Source organism: Mastigoproctus giganteus, chromosome 8 (assembly GCF_048544385.1).
Source record: "Mastigoproctus giganteus isolate SK-2022 chromosome 8, ASM4854438v1, whole genome shotgun sequence".
Classification (NCBI taxonomy): Eukaryota; Metazoa; Arthropoda; class Arachnida; order Uropygi; family Thelyphonidae; genus Mastigoproctus; species Mastigoproctus giganteus.
The window spans coordinates 112732542-112754543 of NC_143582.1; the positions used below are offsets into that span (position 1 = coordinate 112732542).

Below are 22002 nucleotides of genomic sequence, written 5' to 3' on the forward strand. Positions count from 1 at the left end.
TTAGCTTTAAGTTGTACTGGGTAAGTAAAAGTTAGCTACACAACTTTGAAAGTTTAAATGTATTCTGACTAGATGGAGTTTCAGTCTGAGTTTTTGTACTTATTTATTTTTTGACTGCTGAAGTCACCACCTGTGGCACCACTGTAATGTAAACAGAAATGGAGAAATATATTGATGCAGAAAGGGTATAATGCATATTTTGGATAATAAAAATTAAATTTATGAAACAGTTAAGCAAAAATTTTGTACATGGTTTGGCAAAATTCCACAAAGCAGAAATCTGATCTATGACTGGAGACTTGTAGCTACCAGATCTTCTGTACTGTTGTAAGAAGGCCAGCAGGTTTATTGCAAGTGAGGTAACAGTCGAGGAAGTGAAAAGTTTCATTTGTAGTCACAAAAACCATCAGCAAAGAACTTGGCTTACCCCCTCCACACACACAAATGTGAAAGTATTTCACATCTAAAGCTTAAAACTACAGCAGATGCTGATGGTATAAGCCATCTGAACTTGAGAAGATTAGACATTCTCTGTGAACATAGTTATTAAGATGAAAAAGATGAAGAGCGGCTTAAATTATTTTTGTTTAGTGATGAGTGTATGTTCCACATTACAGGCAAGGCGAACACAACATGAGAGGGGGGGGGGGGGATGAAATGAAACCCAGTACATTAACATGTTTTTTGCTGTAATTGTTTTTAAATTTTCTCTAAATTATATTAGGAATGATCTGGCTTGTTTCAAAATTAGGATGTTTAAGGCTATTTGGATCTCCACTTTCAGGTCAATGGACATAACGATGTTTAAGGCTATTTGAGTCAGCACTTCCCAGGTCAATGGATAAAGTGCAAGTCCAGTTGTGTGGCAGCTTGCTCACTGGACCTTATACCACTGGACTTTTTTGTGGGGTTATGTTAAGGGTACAACCCCCACCAATTGATGTGATTGACTTCAAAAGGGCCACTGCAGCAATCAACAAAGTTACATGGGATACATTACAATGATTCCAGCAAGAGGTTGATTACAAATTGGTTGTGTACTGCATTACTGCTGGATCATAACGAAATGTTGCAACTTTACTTCCAGTGCAACACTGGATGTTCCCATTACAATGTTTATTCCAGATAAACATAAAAAGTAAAGTTACCAAATTTGGGAAGTTGGATAGTATGGGGAATTCTGGCACGTGAGAAACTAATGCCGAATTGTGCCTATAACTAGAGATGATGAATCTTAAAGATGATCATATACTTTAATAATTTTCAGGTATTTAAATAAATCAGCTAAATTGACTTTATCTCCTAAGATATCACTGAGTTCTAAGGGGTTGGTTGCATGAGCTGAAAGAGATTTAAACGATGCAAGTCGAGCAACTTGAGATGGGGACAGCCAAGGGGAATATGTTTCACTGTCAGTAGGGAATGAGAGTGAGAACAGTTAGGACGATCTTCACCTATTTAATAAATTTAAATGGGTATGACCTATACATAAGTATCAGTGCAACCTCTTCTGTTCATATGGAAACTATATTGCCTGAGTTGTGGAAAATGCTTGATTTGAAGTAGCCTATTTTGAGTTTGATCTTACCAAGCTAGTGTTCATTATTTAATATGTGGCTGATGAATTATTGGTTTGTAGTCCACATATGGGAACAAGAGATGAGATAAAACAGGGTTTCGGGATTTCTTGCAGCCTGGTCTGATTTTCTATTTCCTGGAATTCAGAAAAACATAACTGTTTTTCCATTTTCTATAAGTTGCATTAGAAGTGATCTGATTTTATGTTATAGAACATATACTGCACTCAAAGAGTCAGTGAATTCTGTTAAAGCTTAGCACAAAGAGGGAAGTGGATTCTGTCACCTAAAGGAAGTTTTTCCACTTTAACAGAGGAAAACTGAAAGAACAAATTTTCATTCGGCCTCAAATAAACTCCTCAAAGATGATGTATTTGAAACTAAGCTATTGTGTTTGGTCGTTTGGAAAATTACTAGTTTGGGGTATACACAGACTAACAGATTAGCATTAGCATTAGTAGAGGCATTTGATGCAAGAAAGCAAGCTTATGCAGTATCAGCCAAAAAAAAAAAAAAAAAAAAAACCCACTTCCACTTCAGCCATCTGTTCGTTCAAAATAGCTGTCCAGCTGAGCCTCAAACTTATTTAGGCTATCAACCTCCACCACAAGGGATGGCAGTCTGTTCCACCAACCAACCACCCGCTGACTAAAGGCAAATTTCCGCACGTCTATCCTACATCTCTCTTACCTCAATTTGAATTTATGCCCTCTCAGGTGATTTTTCTGAGCTAGAGGAAGAATCCCATCAGCATTCAGCATGCTTAAACCATTCAAGGCTTTATACACCTCTATCACCTCGCTGGTGCCTAGTCTCCAGACACTGTAATTTGCAAAACTTAAGCCTTTCTTCGTAAGAGCACCCCTTTGTTCCATTCACTAATCTTGTTGCCCTTCTCTGTACTCGTTCCAGCAGCTCTACATCCTTCTTGAAATGAGGCCTCCAGACCTGTATACAGTACTCTAGGTGTGGCCTGACCATTGCCTTATACAATGGAATAATCACCTCCTTATCCCTGCTGGAAAAATTCCTGTATATCATTGACAATACTCCATGAGCTACTCCTGCAGCCCGTCTGCACTGCTCAGAGAACTTCATATCTGCCTGCACAATCACCCCCAAGTCCCTTTCATTCTCTACCACTGTCAGTGTAGTACCACAGAGTTGATACGTTGCTCTGGGGTTGCTGTTTCCCATGTGTAGTACTTTACATTTGTCAATGTTAAACTTCATTTGCCACCTCTCAGCCCATCTGCTCAACCTTTCCAGATCCTGTTGCAGCAGCATAGTGTCAGTAGTGTCCTTGACAACCCTGCCAACCTTTGTATCATCTGCAAACTTGGACATTAAGCTTGATATACCATCATCAATATCATTTATAAATACAGAAAACAATAATGGACCCAACACTGAGCCCTGAGGGACTCCACTAATAACATTAGTCCACGATGAGCAGTGTCCATTGATTACCACTCTGTCTTCTCCCCCTCAACCACCCCTTTATCCATAGCAGCAATTTGCCTCCAATGTCACACTGCTCCAATTTGTGTAGCAGTCTTCCATGTGCAACAGTATCAAAAGCCTTTCTAAGATCCAAGTATATAATATCAAAGTTATTCCCTGCATCCAGTTCTTTTGTGACTGCATCATAGTATCCAATCAAGTTGGTCAGGCAAGACTTCCCCTTAACAAAACCATGCTGTGTCTGAGCTATAACTGAAGTCTTGTCTAAATGATCCTGCAGTGCTTCTTTAACCAGTGCCTCCATTAATTTTCCTGGAACAGAAGTTAAGCTCACAGGTCTATAATTACTTGTGTCAGCCTTTGATCCTCCTTTGTGAATTGGGGTCACATTTGCACATTTCCAGTCTATGGGTACCTCCCCTGAGTCCAAGGAAGCTCTCATAATTATGGCTAAGGGTTTGCTTACTTCCTACGCTGCCTCCTTTAATATAACTGGATAGATCCCATCCACCCCGGGTGCCTTTCTTGTGTTTATCTTCAACAGTTTCTCCTCCACTTTACTCCCAGTTATTTCAAGATTCTGTAGCTTACTGCTAGAGTTGAATACACCTCTGGCATTCCCCTTGCTGAATAACTCCTCATGTGTGAATGTCGATGCAAAATATTCATTTAGTTTGTTAGCTACCTGAGCAGGATCATCAACAGTTGACCCATCAATATCAAGTGGACCAATCTGATTCATCCCCTTCCTTCTAGAGTTTACATAAGTAAAGAACTCTTTGCTGTTTTTCTTTGCATCCCTTGCGAAGGATTTCTCGTAATCTGCCTTCGCCTGCCTAACCTCCTTTGTAACTTGGTTGCCTATCAACTTGTATCTATCATAGGCTTCTGTGTCATGTGTTAATTTGTAAGTATCCCATGCATTTTTCTTCTCTGCCATATGCCTCATTAGTTCATCTGACATCCATTTTGGCCTAAACCTTGAACAATATTTCTTAGTTGGTATGTAAAGCCTAGTAGCTTCCAAGATAAGTTCTTTGAATGCTTCCCATTTTGAATTTGCTGTTGGTAACATCATCAGTTGGTCCCACTGTATAGAATTTAAATGCTGTCTCAGTCCATCGTAGTCGCCTTTACGGAAGCAATAACCCTTCCCTTTACCCCTAATGGTAGTTACCTCTTTCAGTAAATCCCACTTCAGCACACTGTGATCACTGCCACCTAGTGGTTCATTTATCTGCAGATTCTTAATGCATGAAGAATCACTGCTGATAATCAAATCAAGAGTATTACTCCCTCTAGTTGCCTCCCGAACATGCTGATGTAGAAAACAATCATCCAATAAATCCACAAGAGCCCTGCTAGTGTGTGAGTAACCAGCCCCCAAATTCCAGTCAATATCTGGGAAATTAAAATCTCCCATTATAAGACTCTCTGATTTACTGGCCCACTCTATTTCCCTGTTCAGTTCCTTATTATACTCATCAGAGTCATTAGGCCTATAGCACACTCCTACTCTCAATTTTGATCTCCCAATGCTTATGTCACACCAAACTGACTCAACACTGCACTGTCCAGCGATGTCGACTGGCTTCACTTCCTTGGTTTTTATGTGTTTCTTAACTAATAGCATAACCCCTCCCCCCCTTCCTATCCTGTCTATCCTTTCTGTAGACGTTGTACTACCCAAATTGCAGTTCTGCATCCCTTATATCTGTGTGACACCACGTCTCTGATATCCCAACAATATCTGCCTTTGATGTTTTGAGCAATACCTCAAATTCATCAAATTTATTTACTAAACTCCTAGCATTGGTGTACACGCAAGTATACCTGCACCTGTTTCTATTCTTAGCTACCCTAACACAACCCATGTGTTTACTTCTACTGCAATGGCTCCCAGCAGTCTCTGAAATACCATGCATCTTGTTTTTCAGGCTTCTGCTCATTCTAATAGAAGCAGTGCAAGAATCTCTTTCACCTCTGCCAGTGGCTACTGTCAATCTATTGGTCTTTGTCTCCCCCCAAGCTAGCAGTTTTCCGACTGCTAGCTTGGGACTGCTAGCTTAGATTAGCAACAGAAGCAGGAGGTAGAGGTAAAAGTGATTCTTGCACTGCTTTTACTGGGACAAACAACAGCATTAATAACAAAATTTTCAGGGATTTCAAGGCATGATGGGTTCTTCATGGAAATACACAGGTTGTGTTACGGCTATTAATAGTAAAAAAGGTGATATATACTTGCTTGTACACCAATTAGCATTGGTGTACATGCAAGGAGTACATAAAGGAAAAGTATTGGTTAAGTCAAAAAATGCAGACGCAGTACAGATATCAGAAACATGGAGCCAATCACATAAAAAATTCAGAATTTGAACATGGTGAGTACAATTCACACAGGAAAGAGAGGTATGACAGAAGACGGAAGAAGCCACAAGCTTTTGCTGCACTGGCCAGGTAAAAAAAAAAAAAAAAAAAAAGAGAGAGAAGATAAGATAATAAAATACAAACTATTTGCTTCCCTCCTCGCCTAGGTCCAGTTGACTTTTTAATTTATTCAAACTATCAGCCTTAATTACCTATGAAGGCAACCTGTTCCAGCAATCAATGACTCATTGGCTAAAATAAAACTTCCTACAAATTAGGCTAAACCGCTTCAAGTATAATTTGAATTTATGCCCCATAGTTCTGGAATTTTCAATAACAGTGAAATATTCCACCTTCATTCATTTTACTAACCCCTAGGAGAGCCTTATAAACTTCAACATGGTCACCTCTGAGGTGCCTAGTTGCCAAGCTCTGTATCCCACATATAAAGAGTCATTTTTCATATGGCCACCCTTTTGCTGATTTCATCATGCGAGTTAACTGTCTTTGGAACCTTTCAAAAAGCTCAATGTTTTTTTTTAGATGAAGTCTCTATACTTAAATATAAATAGGCAGCATAGGTTGAATTACAAACCTATGCTGCCAGTCTTTGGTTTAGTTTAGACGTAGTGCACTCAAAACTGTACAACCAAAGTTATCCACTATTCAACATTGTTTTTGCCTTGGCCTACTTCACGTTTTCCAAAGAGTATCAACTCCAGCTCTACAGACTCCTGCAGGAACTATACCACTTGACCTGCATGTTGTGTTTAGAGATCTTTGTTTTTACATTCGCAGAGGCATTTCTACAGAATTTCAGGGAATCATTGTTAACCCTCAGGCTGATCCCAAAACTGAACGAATCCGATGCTGGAATTTGATAGCCAACACCTGGCAGAACTGATGGAATTCTAACGAAAAAGGAGCCATTATCAAAAAAATTCTTTCCTGACGTAACTACACTACTTTCATCATCCATCAGAAAATGGTTTTCACCCCAACAGTTTACCTCCTACATACTAAATGGACATGGTTCACTTAATGCAAAACTTTACCAATTCAGAATTTCTAATATGGTATCCAGTCAATGTGGGCCTACCAGAAGACTCTTCTCACGTCCTTTTTGAATGCTCCAAGATTGACTCTTAAAGCAACAGTTCCAAACTTGTCTCCCGGATGTGTAGAGTTCATCATATTAATATTATTAGCTATATGGTGCAAGGAAGCCTGAGGCTTATGCTGCACCAGCCAAAAAAAAAATTCCCGAGTTACCATGAGAGAGAGAGAGAGAGAGAGAGAGAGAGAGAGAGAGAGAGAGAGAGCCAAAAGAAGAAGGGAATCACCAAGAAAACAAGAATGATGATATCCAGCTCAGGACCCTGGGTGTGCTAAGCCCATACTCACCAGATGTAAGCTCCTGGGATTGTCTGTCAATAATTTCCAGGCCCTTCAAACCTTCTGCAATGCTGCTTTTAATCACAGAAAGACTTTCAACCTCAATGTTAATTCAAGAAATCAAACTGAAAACACATCATAAATCATAATACAGCCTATTGCCTCATCTCTGTTGCTCTGGCGACATCATATGCAAAAGTTTTGTGGTTTCCAAGAACACACGAAGATTTTAACAGATGCTGCATTTTTCTTGTTCACCCTAAATCCTTCCTCTGCTCAGTGATACTGTCACTACCCAGTGACTTCTGATACCACTCCAGATTAACAGAACATGTTTATATCTAGAATTTGTTCCTGCCTTGCTGATCTTGTTTTTGGATGACATTACTACTGCTGTTTGACTGTACACCTTTTTTCTTTGTGCACTACTTTGGGCAGCACTGGATAAAGACATGGATAAAGACATGGATAAACACATTTATTTTTTATTTAATATTTTTTTTTTACTTTATGCTATTTTCTTCTTCATTTCTTTGTCTTCTGCTGTCCTGTCTTCTGGGAATGAGTTCAAGTGAGTGAGTGAGTGAGTGAGCGCGCGCGTGCGTGCGTGCGTGCGTGCGTGCGTGTGTGTGTGTGTGTGTGTGTGTGTGTGTGTGTGTGGTGAACGTGCATGCTGTTGCTGGCTTGGGGGTTCTTTAGAATGATTCCAAACTCGCTTTAGACATTCAGTGCACGACTGTTGAGGTTGGCCATGGTACATGTGTAGGTGTGGCCTACCTCCCTATGGTGTAAATGGGCACTGGGCAGGCTTTCCAGATGATTGCCTGCCTGGTGCCAAAATGGCCAGAAACAACTAAACACAACATACACACAGCACAAACATAATATCACACACATTTCTGGCCTTTTATAGTGCTCTGTAATCATCACAGTGTACAAAGGCAGAGTTGAACTTTCGTTCAGGTGCCATCCTACATAAGATGCTATACATGTCTACATACTTGAACATAGCATTTCAAATGTGATCTTACAGTTGCCTTTACAGTGGGACTATGACTGCCATATCTCTAAAGGATAATGTTTGATAAATAATTGATAGGAAACCAGAAACTTCATATCTGCCCATACTGCAACTCCCACATCCCTTTCTTCCTCTACTGTTTTTAATTCAACCCCACCAAGTGGGCAATTCATTTTGGGGTTGCTATTCCCTAAGTATAAGACTTTGCATTTTGCTGCATTAAAACATAATTGCCACTTTTCTGACCATTCATGCAGCCTGTTCACGTCATCCTGGAAGAGTACTGCTGGTACTGATCATTAACTACTCTACCAATGTTCATGTTGTCTGCGAATAATGATGTCAAGTCTTCTATCCCATCATCGATATCGTTTATTGAATCACCGTTGTTTCTCATTTTTATAAATCAGAAACAACGGTGCCTTACTTGAATTTATGGTCAAACTTTTTTTTAATAAACAGTCATCTGTAAGTTCGAAAACACTAATTTCTTATGTCTCATCCTTAATTGCACAGCCTCTTCTCTGCATGAAGTATCTTTCTTCAGTAAAGAGAGATGCAAAGTTCCTGTTCAATTCATCTGCAGCATCAGCTGGGTTGTCTAAGACTTTCCCACACCCAGCACACAGAGGCCCAATCTGATTTGCATTTTTCTTCCTTGCATTGCATACACATAGATGAAAAATTCCTTGTCCCCATTCTTTGCACTTTTAGCCAGTGCTTTCTCATATGCATATGCAGCCGTGGCTTCTCTAAACTTATCTGTGATAGTATTATAAATCAACATCTAGCTGTTGGAGACTTCAGAACTTTTCATCACTCTCTAACTGTAATATGCTATCTTTTTTTGCTCTATTTCACTGGCCAGCTTCTCTATCAAAATTTTGAAAAAAATTTGGCTTCCTCCTCTTGCAATATTTTCTTAATGGTATGTATGCATTCATGGCTTCTGGGAGTTTTTCTTCAAAGGTATTCCATAATTGAAATGTATTTACCCTCGGTCTGCAATCTGCTGAATTAATAGATGTCATATAGCACCATAAACTGTTAAAATACCCTCTTTTGAAATTAAAACTCATGCCTTTACCTTAACTACTGCAACAGATGATGATATTTTATTATTATTATTATTATTATTATTATTAGCCATATGGTGCAAGGAAGCCTGAGGCTTATGCTGCACCAGCCAAAAAAAAAAAAAATTTCCCGACTTACCCTGAGAGAGAGAGTGTCAGAAGTAGAAAGGAATCACCAAGAAAGAGAAGAATGATGATATCCAGCTCAGGACCCTGGGTTTGCCAAGCCCATACTCACCAGATGTGAGCCCCTGGGGTTAATATAAAGATTAGTAGAGTAGTTAATGATTACCACCAAGCAGAACTTCTTCAGAGTGACCTAGATAGATTTCAGGGATGGTCAGAAAAGTGGCAGCTTTGCTGTAATCAAGTAAAGATGCCACTCATTATTGCCCTTCTTTGTACTTGTTCCAGCAACTCTACATCCTTCCTAAAATGAGGCTGCCAGACCTGTATACAGTACTCAAGGTGTGGTCTGACCACTGATTAATACAAGGGGATAATCACCTCCTTATCCCTGCTAGAAAAATTCCTGTATATCATAGACAAAACCCCATGGCTTGCTCTGGCATCATGTCTGCACTGCTCAGAAAACTTCATATCTGAGTGAACAATTACCCCCAGGTCTTTTTCATTCTCCACTACCCTGAGTGAAGTACACACACTTTCTGCATTTCTCTGGGGTTACTGCTACCTATATGCATTATTTTGCATTTGTCAATCTTAAACTTCAGTTGCCACTTCTTGGCCCATGTGCTCTAGATCCTGTTGCAGCCACATACTGTCATTATTGTCATTAACAACCTTGCCAACTTTCACATCCTCTGCAAACTTGGAAATTATGCCTGATATACCTTCATCAATATCACTGATAAATATACAAAACAACCATGGGCCCATCACCGAACCCGGGGGAATCCACTATTAACATTAGGCCAAGACAATCAGTGTCCACTCTCTGTCTTCTCCCACTCAACCTTCCTTTTATCCATTGTAGCAACTTGCTCTTAATGTCATATTGCTTCAGTTTGTACAGTAGTCTTCCATGTGCAACAGTATCAAAAGCTTTCCTGAAATCGAAGTATATGATATGAAAATTATTTTTTTTGATCCACTTCCTTTGTGACTACTTCATAGTATCGAACCAAATTGTTCAGACAAGTCTCCCGCTTAACAAACCCTTGCAGTGTCTGAATTATTACTGCAGTCTTATCTATGTGATCCTGCAATGCTTCTTTAACCAGTGATTCCATTAATTTCACAAAACAGAAGTTAAACTAACAGGTCTGTAATTAGTCATGTCACCCTTTGATCCCCTTTTGAGAATTCGAGTTACATTTGCACATCTCCAGTCCATGTGGAAATGTGCAAATGTAACTGAATGTAACATCCACTGAATCTAAGGATGCTCTCATAATTATGGCTAGGAGTTTCCTTACTTCCTTTGCTGCCTCCTTTAATTTAACTAGATAGATCCCATCCACCAAAGGTGCCTTTCTTATGTTTAACTTAAACAATTTCTTCTCCACTTTGCTCTCAGTTATTACAAAATCATTTAGCTGCTTGTTAGAGTTTAATAAGCTTCTGTCCTCCACTACCCTACAGAATTCTTTATCGGTGAATGTAGATGCAAAATGCTCATTCAGTTTGTCAGCTATCTGAGCAGGATCATCAACATTCAAACCATTGATATCAAACTGGACCAACCTGATTCATCCCCTTCCTTCTACAGTTTATATAAGTAAAGAAGTCTTTCCTTTTTTTCTTTTCCATTCTTTACCAAAAATTTCTCGTAATCTGTCTTCACTTTCCTAAACTCCTTCATGACTTGATTACAGACTAGCTCATATCTATCATAGGCTTTTGTGTTGCCTAATAATTTATATGCAACCCATGCAATTTTTCATCTCTGCCACAAGTATCATTAGTTCAACTGATATCCATTAGGGCCTAAACCTTGAACAGTAATTCTTAGATGGTATGAAAAGTATAGTAAGTTCCAAAATTAATTCTGTGAATGCATGCTTCACATTTAGAATTTGCTGTTGGTAACATTATTAGTTGATCCCACTGTATAGAATTTAAAAACAGTTCGAGAAGCAAATATCCTTACCTTTACAAGGGAAGTATACTGTGATCACTGCCACCTAGTGGTTCCTTTATCTGCAGATTCTTAATGCATGAATAATCAATGCTGATAATCAGATCAAGAGTATTACTTCCTCTGGTTGCCTCTTGAACATGCTGCAGTTTTGGAAACAATCATCCAATAAATCCACAAAATTCTTGCTAGTGTACAAGTTGTTTGTTTATTATTTGGTTTTTAGAGCATTAGCAACTAAGGCCACATTGCTCAGGGGATATGAGAAGTGCTAATCAAGAAGCGTGTGCTACGCACTGCTGCTCCTGCCCACCTGGCTATGGAGGTGCCAAAGTGTACAAGTGACCAACCCACAAGTTTCAGTCAATATCTGGGAAGTAAAAATTAGCATTAGCATTAGCATTAGTAGAGGCATTTGATGCAAGAAAGCAAGCTTATGCAGCATCAGCCAAAAAAAAAAAAAAAAAAAGTACCATAAATAAATAAAAATAACCACTTCCACTTCACCCCTCTGTCCGTTCGAAATACCTGTCCAGCTGAGCCTTAAACTTATTCAGGCTATCAACTTCCACGACAAGGGATGGAAGTCTGTTCCACCCACCAACCACCCGCTGGCTAAAGGCAAATTTCCGCACATCTATCCTACATCTGTCTTTCCTCAATTTGAATTTATGCCCTCTCAGGTGATTTTTCTGAGCTAGAGGAAGAATCCCATCAGCATTGAGCATGCTCAAACCATTCAAGGCTTTGTACACCTCTATCAGATCACCCCGCTGGTGCCTAGTTTCCAGACACTGTAATTTGCAAAACTTAAGCCTTTCTTCGTAAGAGAACCCCTTTGTCCCATTCACCAATCTAGTTGCCCTTCTCTGTACTCGTTCCAGCAGCTCTACATCCTTCCTGAAATGAGGCCTCCAGGCCTGTATACAGTACTCTAGGTGTGGCCTGACCATTGCCTTATACAAGGGAATAATCACCTCCTTATCCCTGCTAGAAAAATTCCTATATATCATTGACAATACACCATGAGCTACTCTTGCAGCTCGTCTGCACTGCTCAGAGAACTTCATATCTGCCTGCACCACCACCCCCAGGTCCCTTTCATTCTCTACCACTGTCAGTGTAGTACCACAGAGTTGATACGTTGCTCTGGGGTTGCTGTTTCCCATATGTAGTACTTTACATTTGTCAATGTTAAACTTCATTTGCCACCTCGAAGCCCATCTGCTCAACCTTTCCAAATCCTGTTGCAGCAGCATAGTGTCAGTAGTGTCCTTGACAACCCTGCCAACCTTCGTATCGTCTGCAAACTTGGACATTAAGCCTGATATACCATCATCAATATCATTTATAAATACAGAAAACAATAAAGGCCCCAATACTGAACCCTGAGGGACTCCACTAATAACATTAGTCCACGATGAGCAGTGTCCATTGATTACCACTCTCTGTCTTCTCCCCCTCAACCACCCCTTTATCCATAGCAGCAACTTGCCTCCAATGCCACACTGCTCCAATTTGTGCAGCAGTCTTCCATGTGCAACAGTATCAAAAGCCTTTCTAAGATCCAAGTATATAATATCAAAGTTATTCCCTGCATCCAGTTCTTTTGTGACTGCATCATAGTATCCAATCAAATTGGTCAGGCAAGACTTCCCCTTAACAAAACCATGCTGTGTCCTAGCTATAACTGAAGTCTTGTCTAGATGATCCTGCAGTGCTTCTTTCACCAGTGCCTCCATTAATTTTCCGGGAACAGAAGTTAAACTCACAGGTCTATAATTACTTGTGTCAGCCTTTGATCCCCCTTTGTGAATTGGGGTCACATTTGCACATCTCCAGTCAATGGGTACCTCCCCTGAGTCCAAGGAAGCTCTCATAATTATGGCTAAGGGTTTGCTTACCTCCTTTGCTGCCTCCTTTAATATAACTGGATAGATCCCATCCAACCCAGGTGCCTTTCTTGTGTTTATCTTCAACAATTTCTCCTCCACTTTGCTCTCAGTTATTACAAGATTCTCTAGCTTACTGCTAGAGTTGAATACACCTCTGGCATTCCCCTCGCTGAATAACTCCTCATGTGTGAATGTCGATGCAAAATATTCATTTAGTTTGTTAGCTACCCGAGCAGGGTCAAAGCTACTGTTAATCTATTACTCTGTGTATCCCCTAAGCTAGCAGTTTTCCAAACCACCTAATACTGCCTCGATAGCATCAGCAAATATTCTTGCACCCTTTCTATTTAAATGTATCCCATTTAAATCCTCCATTATAAGAGATTCTGATTTACTGGCCCACTCTATTTCTCTGTATAGTTCTTCATTGTGCTCATCAGCACAATGAAGGATGGTGTCACACATATATAAAGGATGCAGAAATTCCATTTCTGCATCCTTTATATATGTGTGACACCATGTCTCTGATATCCCAACAATATTTGCCTTTGATGTCTTGACCAGCACTTCAAATTCACCAAATTTCTTCACTATCCACCTAGCATTGTTGTACATGCAAGTATACATGCACCTGTTCTTACTCTTAGTTACCCTAACACAGCCCATGTATTTACTTGTTTCATGATGACTCCCAGCAGTTCTTAAAATCCTCAGCAACTTGCTTTTTAGGCTGTTGCTCATTCCAATAGAAGCAGCGCAAGAAGCACTTTCACCTCTGCCAGAAGCTACTGTTAATCTATTACTCTGTGTATCCCCTAAGCTAGCAGTTTTCCAAACCACCTAATACTGCCTCGATAGCATCAGCAAATATTCTTGCACCCTTTCTATTTAAATGTATCCCATCCCTGTAGGAGCAGTCTCTCCTGTTAACAAGGACAGACCACGCTGAGAAAAATTCTATCCCACGAGCCTTATACAAACTCTCCAGGGCCAAATTGATTGGCAAGGCTCTCATCATGTACTCCCTGCTATCATGTCTGGGCTGAATTGCAGACACTATCAAATTTAACCCTAATTCCCAACTTTTTTCGACCTTGACCTGTGCTAGTTCAGTAAGTCTGCATATCACCTATTCTTAATATCATTAGTACAAATTGAATACGTGTAAAACAGTATCACCTTTTGTGCCCTTAAAAGATGATATCTGCTCTCAACATCATCTACTTTTGCACCTGGCAGACATACTCTGGTCATATTCCACCTATCCCTTTTCCACAATATATTTCCCATTTCCCTGACAATTGAGTCAATAACAATAACTAGCTCCTGTGAGACCAGCATACTCTGCCCTGAAGATTGCCGCAGTGTTGCCTGATGCTCAAGAGTGAGCTCTGGCGTTGATTTGGGCAGTTGGCCGTTGAGAGTTTGAAGGACCCCCCCCCCATTTTAATTCCTTCAAGGCATCTATTCTACACTTCAAACTCTCATAGACGCCAATCAGAACGCTGAATTGGCACCTAATTTCTTCACATTATTTGCACTTAGCACACATAAAGACATTCTCCTTGGGTAATTATGTTCTGTTCCCGAAAGGTTCACAAACATTTCACATTTTTTTACATTGGGATGCGTTAGAAAATCATCCACTTGGTACCCCCCATGATTTCCGTTTAAATAATATTTAATTAACAATGAAAATTAATAAGATTAATAAATTTAACTGATAATTGACAATACTATACTATGCTAAGAGATTTCTAATACAGAGTGCTATGTATTATGGTATTTAGTTTTACATGATACCTTATGTATTTAGTTTTACGTGATATTCAGCCTCGCTCGCACAGTATCATCTAGTTAATTTCTACTGAATAAACACTATGAAGGGTTTCCATTGGTAAAAATTGATGCAAAGGACCTATTCAGTTCATCAGCAATGTCAGCTAGGTCATCTAAGACTGCCATCAAACTCATTACAGAATGGTCCAATCTGATTTATTTTCTCTTTCTTTGATACATGAAAAACACCTCATCACTATTCTTTGCTCTTTTAATTAATCTCTTTCTTCTCATATTCACTCCTTTCTGCCCTAATCTTTTCTGTGTTGCTCTTACAGATCAACTTCTAGCTGTTGTAGACTTCATTAATTAAAATTTCACCTTCTTTTTTTTTCTCGATTACACTGGCCAACTCTTATGTCCATCCATCTTGGCATTCTCCACAAGATATATTTTCAGGAAAACTGACCAGAAATTCACAAATATCTTATTTCTTTCTTCCAAGTAATCCATGAAAAACTTTAAACAGTCATTAAGCTGCTAGTTCATTGTTATTACTATTATTAGTAGTGGCAAATGATGCAAGAAAGCAAGCTTACACAGGATCAGTATAAAAAAAAAAAAAAAAGAAGAAAAAAAAACTACCCACCTCATCTGTCTGTCAAATTTAAGAAAGGACTAAGATATATCTGCCAGCTATCATCAATTAAGAGCACAAAAGGTGATTGTGATTTGTTATACATATTGGTACTATTGAAATTAAAAGTTGGAAGTCTGAAGAATTGCTTAAGAACAGGGTACTGTTCAGAAAAAGTAAAGTTATGAATAAATCTGAAAGCTGCACTTCTACCCAGACATAATTAGCATTAGCATTAGTAGAGGCTTATGATTCAAGAAAGCAAGCTTATGCAGCATCAGCCAAATAAAAAAAAAAACAAAAAAACTTCCACTTCACCCCTCCGTTTGTTCGAAATACCTGTTCAGCTGAGCCTTAAATTTATTTAGGCAATCAACTTCCACAACAAGGGATGGAAGTCTGTTCCACCAACCAACTACCTGCTGGCTAAAGGCAAATTTCCGCACATCTATCCTACATCTGTCTTTCCTCAATTTGAATTTATGCCCTCTCAGTTGATTATTCTGAGCAAGAGGAAGAATCCCATCAGCATTGAGCATGCTCAAACCATTCAAGGCTTTATACACCTCTATCAGATCACCTCGCCGGTGCTAGACTCCAGACACTGTAATTTGCAAAACTTAAGCCTTTCTTCGTAAGAGCAACCCTTTGTTCCATTCACTAATCTTGTTGCCCTTCTCTGCAGCTCTACATCCTTCTGAGGTCTCCAGACCTGTATACAGTACTCAAGGTGTGGCCTGACCATTGCTTTGTACAAGGGAATAATCACCTCCTTATCCCTGCTGGAAAAATTCCAGTATATGATTGATAAGACACCATGAGCTACTCCTGCAGCCCGTCTGCACTGCTCAGAGAACTTCATATCTGCCTGCACAATTACCGCCAGGTCCTTTTCGTTCTTTACCACTGTCAGTGTAGTACCACAGAGTTGATACGTTGTTCTGGGGTTGCTGTTTCCCATATGTAGTACTTTACATTGGTCAATGTTAAACTTCACTTGCCACCTCTCAGCCCATCTGCTCAACTTTTCTAGATCCTGTTGCAGCAGTGTACTGTCATTAGTGTCATTAACTACCCTGCCAACCTTTGCATCGTCTGAAAACTTGGATATTAAGCTTGATATACCATCATCAATATTATTTATAAATACAGAAAATAATAATGGACCTAACACTGAACCCTGAGGGACTCCACTAATAACATTAGTCCACGATGAGCGGTGTCCATTGATTACCACTATCTGTCTTCTCCCCCTCAACCACCCCTTTATCCATAGCAGCAATTTGCCTCCAATGCCACACTGCTCCAATTTGTGCAGCAGTCTTCATGTGCAACAGTATCAAAAGCCTTTCTAATATCCAAGTATATAATATCAAAGTTATTCCCTGCATCCAGTTCTTTTGTGACTGCATCATAGTATCCAATCAAATTGGTCAGGCAAGATTTCCCCTTAACAAAACCATGCTGTGTCCAAGCTATAACTGAAGTCTTGTCTAGATGATCCTGCAGTGCTTCTTTAACCAGTGCCTCCATTAATTTTCCTGGAACAGAAGTTAAACTCGTAGGTCTATAATTACTTGTGTCAGCCTTTGATCCTCCTTTGTGAATTGGGGTCACATTTGCACATTTCCAGTCTATGGGTACCACCCCTGAGTCCACGGAAGCTCTCATAATTATAGCTAAGGGTTTGCTTACTTCCTTCGCTGCCTCCTTTAATATAACTGGATAGATCCCATCCACCCCAGGTGCCTTTCTTGTGTTTATCTTCAACAATTTCTCCTCCACTTTACTCTCAGTTATTACAAGATTATCTAGCTTACTGCCAGAGTTGAATACACCTGTGGGATTCCCCTCGCTGAATAACTCCTCATGTGTGAATGTCGATGCAAAATATTCATTTCGTTTGTTAGCTACCTGAGCAGGATCATCAACAGTTCTACCATCGATATCAGGTGGACCAATCTGATTCATCTCCTTCCTTCTAGAGTTTACATAAGTAAAGAACTCTTTGCTGTTTTTCTTTGCATCCTTTGCCAAAGATTTCTCGTAATCTGCCTTTGCCTGCCTAATCTCCTTTGTAACTTGGTTACAGATCAACTTATATCTATCATGGGCTTCTGTGTCACGTGTTAATTTATATGTATCCCATGCATTTTTCTTCCCTGCCATATGTCTCATTAGTTCATCTGACATCCATTTAGGCCTAAACCTTGAACAATATTTCTTAGTTGGTATGTATAGCCTAGTAGCTTCCAAGATAAGTTCTTTGAATGCTTCCCAATTTGAATTTGCTGTTGGTAACATCATTAGTTGGTCCCACTGTATAGAATTTAAATACTGTCTCAGACCATCGTAGTCGCCTTTATGAAAGTAATAACCCTTCCCTTTACCCATGATGGTAGTTATCTCTTTGAGTAAAATCCACTTCAGCACACTGTGATCACTGCCAGATAGAGGAACCACCTGCAGATTCTTAATGTATGAAGAATCACTACTGATAATCAAATCAAGAGTATTACTCCCTCTAGTTGCCTCCCGAACATGCTGATGTAGAATACAATCATCCAATAAATCCACAAAAGCCTTGCTAGTGTGTGAGTGACGAACCCACAAATTCCAGTGAACATCTGGGAAATTAAAATCCCCCATTATAAGACACTGATAAATTGACTCGACACTGCGCTGTCCATTGATGTCGACTGGTTTCACTTCCTTGGATTTTATGTGTTTCTTAACTAATAGCATAACCCCTTCTCACTTTCTATCCTGTCTTTCCTTTCTGTAGACTTTGTACTCCCCAAATTCTAGTTCTGCATTCCTTATATCTGTGTGACACCACGTCTCTGATATCCCAACAATATCCGCCTTTGATGCTTTGAATACCTCAAATTCATCAAATTTATTTACCAAACTCCCAGCATTGGTGTACACCCAAGTATACATGCACCTGTTCTTTTTCTTAGCTACCCTAACACAACCCACATGTTTACTTGTACCGCAAAGACTCCCAGCAGTCGCTGAAATATCCTGCAACTTGTTTTCCAGGCTTCTGCTCATTCCAATAGAAGCAGTGCAAGAATCACTTTCACCTCTGCCAGTGGCTACTGTTAATCTATTAGTCCTTATATCCTACCAAGCTAGCAGTTTTCCGACCCACCTAACACCGCCTCGATAATATCAGCAAATATTCTTGCATCCTTTCTATTTAAGTGTATACCATCCCTGTAGAAGCAGTCCCTTCTATTAACAAGTACAGACCAGGCTGAAAAAAATTCTACCCCTTGAGCCTTGCACAATGTTTCCAGGCTGAATTGATCGACAAGGCTCTCATCATATACTCCCTCCTATCATATCTGGGCAGAATTGCAGACACTTTCAAATTCAACCCTAATTCACGGCTTTTTTTTAACAGTGATCTGTACTTGTTAAGGAATTCTGCTGGTCTCCTACTCTTAATATCATTAGTGCCAACGTGTACAACTATATCACCTTTTGTGCCCTTAAAAGATGATATCCGCTCTACAATGTCATCAACCTCTGCCCCTGGAAGACATACCCTGGTCCTGTTCCACCTATCCTTTTTACAAAGCATGTTCCCCATTTCCTTGACAATAGAGTCATCAAATAATAGTAGGAAGGAGCACCTTAGGAGAGCCTTGTCAATCACTCTAGCCCTGGAGAGACTATGCAAGGCTAACAGGGTAGAACTTTTCTCAGCACATTATGTGCTTGTTAACAGAAGAGAAAGTTTTTACAGAGATGTGATACATTTAAATAGATGAGGTGCAAGAATATTTTCTGATGCTATTGAAGCAGTATTAGGTAGGTCATAATACTACTTGCCAGGCTGGAACAGGTTCAAAAAGCATATACAAACTAATAGATGCCACAGTCAGTGGTGTAAGTGATCCTTGCACTTCTAATATTGGAACGTGCAGAAGCATGAAAAGTGAGGTGCCGGGGACATCAAGGCCTGCTGCTGAGTTCCTTTATGGAACAAGCAGATGCATGGGTTGCATTAGGGTTACTTGTCATCTAACAATTGACATCCAATAAATTTCTGCTACTGTGTATTGATACGCTCAACTTACCAACCCACAAGTTCCAGTCAGTAATATCCAGTAGTGAGCTGTAGTGGGCTCACGAGAGCCCATTGTTATTTTTTTTTTGAAAATTTGCGAACCCATTGTTGAGATGATCATTTATTTTACAAATTAAATCCTGAATGCAATTATTGAGTATCCAGAGCCGAAATTATGATGGGGCGAGTGGATCCCCATTCCCAGCATTTTAATGGCACAATCGACTGGTTATGTATTTTAAAATTGCTTCATTTTTGTTTTAATTACAGTCAGACCTCTGTTTAACCAACTTCTTTATAGCAAATTTTTTTGATTCCCCTTGGTAATTAAATTTAAATAGTTTCCACTGAACAAAGAAAATTTCCATGTAACGAACGGATTAGGAGTGACAACTATGTATGCATTGTTCTCATCTCTAGCCTTTAGGTAATGAGAAAGTGCGAATTAAGGGTGAAAGGCATTACCATTTCCCAATGTTAGTGGTGTCTGTAAAACCTCTGCAGTCATACTAGTCAATATGCTTTCCATAGCCAGTAGGAGGATTAAGAAGATTCTCACCATGGATTATAGCCTCTGGTCAACCTGTGTTGTGGTTCCCCTTTCTCACAAACAGGCATATGTTTTTCGGAGAAGTGAGTGATCCTTGCCTTCCAGTAAATTTTCCCTGTCTATGTTTACATGGTCACAGTAGCTGAATATCCATGTGATTCCGACATTTTGCACTGTATTCAAAGAACTAGTGAGAGTAGGAACTAAGATATATAAAATTTACGACAGTGAAATGTTGTCAGATTTTGAAACTTTGTCGAGCATTTTACTGTGTAGAAAATGTTCTAAAATACAATGGAATACAGGCAATAATTAAAAAAAAAAAAAAAAACTATCACCAATCTCCAAAAAACTAGCACGAATTAAGGATGATTGCTAAAGAACTTGATGTGGAGACTATAAAGATCGGTCGTGTATTCGGGCCACGATGAGCAGCTTGCAGCTGCTCATCGTGGCAAAGTAAAAAAATTACCCCATGACAAGTTATTAAATGCACTGTTTTATCCTTAAAGCATAAGTTATTAATGCAACAGGGTGAGTTTAAATGAAATAAAGAAAATAATGATACCATTGAAATAAATTTTAAACATATGCTACCTGAAATCGTGGAATGTGAAAGAACTTTCATCTCGGTTACAAGACAGTGAAAATTGAATAAGAAATTTAAGTTTTCTGATAAAATATGAAATAAAAATTGATGATTTTAGAGATTTTGTCGAAGACAGTTTATCTTTAAAATCGAGTGACAATCCCTTTTCAATTAAGAAAGCCAGAAATATCTTTGAAAGCATTGCGATTAGCAGTGCTGAAGCTGAGTGGGCTTTCAGCTTAATGTAACAATTAAACACATTACAGATTATGATGACCATACATCAAATTTTGTTCTCAGTTCTCTCCCTGTGACTTGGGGGAGAACTGGGGGGGGGCAATTCTCCAATGCATTACAGCCTAAAAAAATGTGCAACTTGTGAAATGTTTGCCGAACTCTCTGGAAAAGAACATGATCTAGCCAAGGAAGATGTCTTTGTGTGTGCCAGGTGCAGAGAGTGTCTAGAAATTAGGCATCAACTCAGCGTTCTACTGGGCATCTATGAGAGCTTGAGGTGTAGGGTAGATGCCCTCAAAGAAATTAATATGAGTGGCCCGTCAAGCTCTCAGCTTCCCAACTCAATGCCAGAGCTCGCTCCTGGGCATCAGGCAACACAGCGGCAATCTCCAAGGCAGAATGCGCTGGTCCCAAAGGAACTAGTTATTGCTGGTGACTCTATTGTTAGGGAGACGGGGAATATATTGTGTAAAAAGGATAGATGGAAAAGGACCAAGGTAGGTCTACCAGGGCAAAAGTTAATGACGTTGTAAAGCATATGTCATCTTTTAAGGGCACAAAAGGTGATATTGAGTATCCGTTGTATACGTTGGCACCAATGACATTAAGAGTAGGAGATCTGCAGATTTACTTAACAAGTACGGGTCAATGTTGCAAAAAAGTCGTGAATTAGGGTTAAATTTGAAAGTGTCTGCAATTCTGTCCAGACATGATAGGAGGGAGTATATGATGAGAGCCCTGTCAATCAATTCGGCCCTGGAGGAAATGTGCAAGGTTCAAGGGGTAAAATTTTTTTCAGCCTGGTCTGTGCTTGTTAATAGGAGAGACTGCCTTTACAGGGGTGGGATACACCTAAATAGAAAGGGTGAAAGAATATTTGCTGATGCTATCAAGGCAGTGTTAGGTAGGTAGGAAAACTGCTAGCTTGGGGAGGGGATTCACAGACTAAAAGGTTAAAAGTAGCCACAGGCAGAGGTGAAGGTGATTCTTGCACAACTTCTATTAGAATAAGTAGCGACCTGTAGCGAGGGGTGCAGGGGGGTTTCAGGGACTGATGGCAGCCATCGTTAAACAGGTGGGTATATGAGATGTGTCAGGGTAACTAGGAATAGGAATAGGGACATGTATACTTGCATGTATACCAACGCTAGAAGTATAGTAAATAAATTTGAAGAATTTGAAGTGTTGGTCAAGACATCAAAGGCGGATATTGTTGGGATAGCAGAGAAGTGG

At 39.6% G+C, this 22002-nt stretch overlaps 1 protein-coding gene across 3 annotated transcripts in view; it reads right to left on the bottom strand.

Moving 5' to 3' along the window:
- Nedd4 (E3 ubiquitin-protein ligase Nedd4) overlaps window positions 1–22002 on the bottom strand; it is an 811340-nt gene that overhangs the window by 147124 nt on the left and 642214 nt on the right. The gene's annotated exons all lie outside the window — the stretch shown is intronic.